This window comes from Tenrec ecaudatus, chromosome 6, assembly GCF_050624435.1.
Source record: "Tenrec ecaudatus isolate mTenEca1 chromosome 6, mTenEca1.hap1, whole genome shotgun sequence".
NCBI lineage: Eukaryota > Metazoa > Chordata > Mammalia > Afrosoricida > Tenrecidae > Tenrec > Tenrec ecaudatus.
The window spans coordinates 129,653,733-129,660,512 of record NC_134535.1 but is presented as its reverse complement, the minus strand read 5'-3'; positions in this window follow the sequence as shown (position 1 = coordinate 129,660,512).

Below are 6,780 nucleotides of genomic sequence, written 5' to 3'. Positions count from 1 at the left end.
TGAAATCCATAATAGGTAATCTATTGAGAAAGCACCTGGATTAATAGTTCCTTGAGGATCTGGCGGGGAGGCTGGGAGGAAATGGAGAGCGCGGATAATGATGAGCACAAGAACAAAGAAAATGCTCTACAACTGATGATTGCGCAGCGCTTCCTGATCGGACTATTGAATTATACGATATGTGAATTACATGCCAATAAAGCTATTAAACATATTCTAGAACTCCAGGATGCAAAAGATATATACAAAATACTGCCACTAGGGTTCTAGTTCAGCCATGCCTAAGTTTATTCCAAACAAACTAGTTCAGACACATCTCCGCCATCAGTGATGACCGCCACAAGTTCGCTCGGTTGGCTTAGTCTTGTGCTGCCTTTGAGGGGGGCAAAAAGGATGCTTTTTGCGTCCTGGAATATGTTATTTTGAGGTTAGGATTCACATAAAAATTTAACAAAATGCAAGTGGGCAATTTCCCAAATAATTGACGCTTTGCCCGCGTTTACATTAAACCAGAGTTTTTGGAAGGATCAAGAAGACTTCAGAGGGCATTTTCTCTGCACTTTTGTTACTTTGGCCTCTTTCTGTTCTGGAATTTCACCATATAAGTTATTCCTCTTGCTTTTGTCTCCCACATGATTCTTAGGTTCTCTTTGAACTTTGTGTTGGCTTGTCTGATTATTCCTCTTAGCAAATTGGTATTGAGATGTGTCTTCAAATTCACCAGCTAGGCCTTCCATTGATTCAGTTCCACTTCTTTGTCTACTTCTGGAATTTCAGTGTTCATCTTTTGAATTTCTCTTCCCTGTTTTGTATAGTTTAAAGGGTTCATTCATCTCGTCAGCTTGTTCTTGTAGTGCTTTGCTCAATTCTCTCTGTATTTTTCTTCCTCAATCATTCTCTCAGTCCTTTGAAGCAGTCTAAATACAATTATTTCTAATTCCTCACCAGGCAGTTCCAAAGACTTTCTTCTTCTAAATAGATCTTAGTCATTTGTTTGTGTCACCCTATCTTGTTGCCTTTGAGAATGTGGTAGATAGATAATTGTTTGTCCATTTGAGGATTAAGAGTGTAGGGGTGGAGTCTAACTAGTCAATCAGATCATAGCCAATGAGGCCTCTGTGTGGGCATGGCCTTCTTCAGAGAATTCTGGGAAATCCAGTACTTCCTCCTTGGAGGTGGGAGACACCTGTATCTCTGCTACTCCCTGGGAGACATAGCAGCTGACAAGACAAGACCCATAGACACCCCCGCCCCCCGATGCAGAGACCCCTGCCAGTGCTGAGATGTTTCTGATGCCAATGGATCCAAAGACTTTCCACCCACTGTGATTTTCTTCATTCGGTGTTACTGCATGTGTTTTGTGAGTCTGAAGAGGACTTTATAGATTGGTATCGGACTTGTGGGTTATTATTGGACTGACATAGGGAGTTTTGGTGGCACAGTGGTTACGTGTTGGGCTCTGATCTGTATGGTTGGCAGTTCGAAACCACCAGCAGCTCCAAGAGAGAAAGACTGGACTTTCTACTCCAGTAAACAGTGACAGACTTGGAAACCCACAGGGGGTCACTATGAGTCAGCGTGAACTCGATGCCAGTGAGTTTGGTTTGGTTTATCTTGTTTCTTTTTTTTTTCTTTTTTTTTTATTTTAATTTTAACAATTTATTGGGGCTCATACAATTCTTTTCACAGTTCATATATATACATACATCAATTGTATAAAGCACATCTGTACAGTCTTTGCCCTAATCATTTTTTTCTCTTTTCTTCTTTTACATTTTATTAGGGACTCATACAACTCTTACCACAATCCATACATATACATACATCAATTGTATAAAGCACATCCATACATTCCCTGCCCCAATCATTCTCAAGGCATTTGCTCTCCACTTAAGCCCCTTGCATCAGGTCCTCTTTTTTTTCCCCTCCTCCTTCCCCATTCCCCCCTCCCTCATATGCCCTTGGTAATTTATACATCGTTGTTTTGTCATATCTTGCCCTATCCGGAGTCTCCCTTCCCCCCTTCTCTGCTGTCCCTCTCCCAGGGAAGAGGTCACATGTGGATCCTTGTAATCAGTTCCCCCTTTCCAACCCACTCACCCTCCACTCTCCCAGCATCGTCCCTCACACCTTTGGTCCTGAAGGTATCATCCACCCTGGATTCCCTGTACCTCCAACCCTCATATGCACCAGTGTACAGCCTCTGTCCTATCCAGCCCTGCAAGGTAGAATTCGGATCATGGTAGTTGTGGGGAGGAAGCATCCAGGATCCGGGGGAAAGCTGTGTTCTTCATTGATACTACGGTTTATCTTGTTTCTTCATGGGAACTGAAACTGTTCTCTCAGGGACATTGTGGGGTGGTGTGTCTGTGTTTACTTGATGATTATATGTTGGTCTGTTCTTGGGCATTCCCCCATGCCCCGGAGTGAACAGGTGATGTTCCGTGCTGTTGTGCATGGTGTTGCCGTGCGTGGGGACTGGCTCGATGGCGCCTACCAACAACAAGAAGTGCTATAAAAGAACACTGGGCCAACAGTAAGTACACGGAAGAAGCTTATGTTCTAAAATCGAATGTGGCGATAACTGTACAACTCTTCTTGATACGGTGGAATTGCCGGTAAAACTGTTGTAAACAGGAGCATCCTCGGTAGTGACTGTGTAAGTTACTGGCTTCAGGAAAGGCCTCTTGGTGGAAGTAACTTTGGAGTTGAGATCTGCAAGTGCAGAAGTAGGCAGCCGCGTCAATCCCTAGAGGAAATATTCTGTGAGCAGGAGGAACCAGAGATGCAAATACCCTGGAGTGGAAGGAACCCGATAGGCTATAGGAACAGTGGACGCCATGGTCGCCTGGAGTTTGTTGAAGAGGGACTGGAGCTGATAGGGAGGAGCCAAATCTCCGAAGCCTTCTAGGTCAGCTTGGAATCCCTTCTGGTGGAATGAGAATCAATCTTAAGATTTTCAAGCAAGAAAGGTCACTTTGGCTCCCGCGTAGGAGGCACAAGAGGGGACAGCAGAGCCAAGCAAATGGGCTTTTTCAGTCATCCAGGCTAAGACATGGAGGCTTAGCCCAGGATGTAGTCGGGTTTCAAGAAGTGGTCGATTCAAGCCAAAAGGTGATAAGAATGCTAAAAGATTGATGATGAATTGGATGATGAGTGTCAGGGAAGAGGGAGAATTCAGGACCCCACTTAGCCTGAGCAATTGGGTAGACCATTACTCTGGGATGAAAAGACTTGAAGAGTCTCACTCTTTGAGGGTAAAAATCAAAGGTTCGGTGTGGATGAAGTTAAGCTGGAGAGACCAAGCTTAACCAGTGGGCAACTGGTGAATGAATGAGGGATGCAGGGAGAAGGCCCAGTCTGGAGGCATACATCAGTCCCTGCTGTGACGGCTGGCCCTGTCTGTTAAGGCACTGGGATGCTAACCAAAAGGTCAGAAGCTCAAACAGGCCAGCTACTCAGAAAGACAGAGGGGTGGCCAGCTTCTATAAGATTGACCATCTTGGAAACATGTTGTGTCCGAGTTTGAATTCTGAGCACTAGGTGTGTGGAAACTACAGGAACCTGGCTCGTGTAGTGGGCTATGCATTGGACTTCCAACTACCAAGTCAGCAGTTTGAAACTAGGGGATGCTCTCCAGGAGCGGGAGAAAGATTTCTATTCCCATACAGATTCATAGCTTTGGAAACCCACAGGGGGCAGTTCCACCCTGTCCCATGGGGTCACCATGAGTCCGAATCAATTCCGTGGCAATGAGGTTTGTGGGAAGCCAGAGTGACAGTGAAAGCCCAAAATCTATTTTGAGACTCCAGATGGATTAAGCATCTCACTGAATTCCCTCTAGCCAGTCGACGGTTAGAAGGAATTCAATGGAACCGTAATCCATCTGGAGTCTCAAAATAGAAGAAGCATGTGCCCCGTCAGGCTCTGTGGGAGGCTTACTAACAGAAGCAGAGGACGCAGTGTTGCTTGCTGAAAGTGAGGAGGACTTGAAGCTTTCCGCTGACAGCGATCGAGGATGGCAGCTTCCAGTGTGGATTACACTCGATCTCGAGCAACCCAAATCCTCACAACTTGATCAACTGGCAGCGTTGTGATAAACGGAGAAAATATTGACGCTGTCACGGACTTCTTTTGTTTGAATCCACAATCGATGGTCATGGAAGACAGCAGGCAAGAGATCACACAATACATTGCACTGGGTAAATCTGCTACACAAGACCACTTTAAAAGTGTTTTTAAAAAGCAAGGATATTGCTTTGATGACTAAGATCTACGCGACCCCATCATGCAGTATTTTCAAGGGCTCTGTGTGCATGTGAAAGTTGGATATTGACTGAGGAAGACCAAAGGAGAATCAGCAAGTTTGCATTTTGGTGCTGGCGAAGAACACGGAAAGTCCCATGGACTCCCAAAAGAGCAAACAAATCGGTCTTGGAAGCAATACAGCCAGAATATTCCTTAGAGGCAAGGAGGGCGAGACTTGTCTCCTGTACTTTGGAACTTTGTCAGGAGAGACCAGTTCCTGGAAAAGGACATCAGGCTAGGGAAAGCGCAGAGGGGCAATGAGCAAGAGGCAGGCCCTTGCCACAGGGATGGAAACAGTGGCTGGAACAATGGCCTCAAACATAAGAACCATGAGGGGGAGTCTGCAGTCCCCACTCCAAAGCTAGTGAAGGTGAACGCACATTTTAACAAGGCCCTCCAAGTGAGGCACCCAGACACAGGCACTGCCTTGAACCTTCATATTTCTAGCTCTCAAAAACTGGCTGCACATCAGAAAACAACTGACGATTTAAAAAAGAAAGAGAGAGATGCCTGGTTCCGACTTGTCGCAGTGGACCTGCAATCACCGTGTAGGACAGAATAGGGCAGGTAGGCAAAGACGGGATTTCCAAGACTGACATTGTCATGGATGCAGATGGACACATATTTCTCCTGCTGAGTCATGGATAGGCTCGGACATGCAACTTTTAAAATGAATAACCGGGTGCTTAACCACCGGGCACTCCCTCTCACAAGTGGTTCACATTCATTTTCTGAGTATACTGCCCAGCATTCACACGGCCCTTTGGCAATTCCAATGTGTATGCAGATCTGGGTACCTTTGCACACCTGGACACAGGACGTCACTGATCCTGTGATAAGACCGCAATGCTTACATGCTCACTGATTCAGCTTTCCTCCTGTGGTTTGCGTCATGGCGTGTGTTTTGTGAGATGGAGGAGGACTGTAGATTAGTGTCAGACATAGGGGCTAATGTTGGATTTGTGGGCTTGGACAGCACTGGGTTGGAATGCTCTCTTAATGTACACTTACCTTTTATATAAAACTCTCTCATATATATAAAAGAGTTTCTGTGGATTTGTTTCTCTAATTTACAAAGACTAACACATCGTGTGAACCTAGCCAGATGGGGTAGTTCCTCTCTTGACTAGATTTCGTAGGCTAAGTGGTTATGCTTTAGGCTGCTCTGAGGGGAAAAGACGAGGCTTCCTACTCAGAAACAGCTACGGTCTGGGGAAGCTGCAGGCCGTGAGTAGAAGAAACAGCACTAGCAGGAAGGTAAAGTAAAATAACCCACCTTGCGTGCTTCGCAGCTGTCCTGAGCATCAGGTGTGATGTGTGACTCCAACTGCCATCAGCCCATCTTGGCCTACATAAAGAGGGATTCAAGAAAACGAATGCAGTGTGAAACAGGCATGGAGGACAACACTGTCCAGCAAACATTACTGTGTTGAGTTGATTCAGACTCGCTGTGATGTGAGGTTTCTGGAGCGGGTTAGACCTCGGTTCTTCGCTTCCCACACTCGCTGAAAGAATTCACACCTACCGAAGCACGTTTTGTAACCCAAGTGAGTTTTTATGAAGGAAAGGAAAGTTTCAGGTTTTACGGTCTCAAGGGGGTTCAACGCTTTTGTCAGGGGAAGCCAGCCCCTAACACATCATTACGGGTCCAGTAGGCGCAATTGTACAGTGATAATAAGTAAAGATCATAGTAGTTATAGAGAGCATGAGAGATAGAAGTGAAGCATTAAAATAAATGGAGTCAGACATGATTCATGGTAGCATGCTCACCTCGCCCCACTCGATGGTCCACGTGGAGGGAGAGAGTTTAATGCTAGCCCAGGCTTTTTATATTCTCCGGGGACATGCAAGGCCCCTAATTACAGGTGAGGACATACTCACAGGAAGGGGCTGTGCTATAAGTAATACAGTAATGAGAGGGGTGGTCTAGGGACATATACACAATAGGAAGAGGAGGGTTTGGGGATAGACATGTGACAAGATGGGCAGATCCTAGGTTTAGGATGGCAGCTTAACTTTGACCTAGTCTCTGGGTCTCCATAGGAACCATTATCAGTAGGGTGTAAACCCCACCTACAGGAACCAAATAGATGACTGCAGGCATCCATTGTCTTTAACAGCAGGGAGTGGGGCCTATTGCAGTCTGGCAACTGATGGCCCTCAGGGAGGATGCCTGTGAGCATCTGACCAACCCCCACACGCTATGTCTGGAACCGATGCCAAACCATGCGGAAGCCACATGGGTTCACAACCGGACACAAAAAACCACATGGAAAAGAACACATGTGGAACAGGGGAGTCCCTCTGGAGACCAGGAGCCAAGAGTCCCAAGAGCCTGTGAGCCCCGAGTAGGCCAAGAGTGTCCCCTGGGGAGGCATGTCCAGGCAGCAAGTGCATGCCCCCCACCCTCCAACCTGCAGTGGGGCTATTTAACCCCTCTGACTGGGTAGGCGTGGTTGAAGCTCTTGGTTG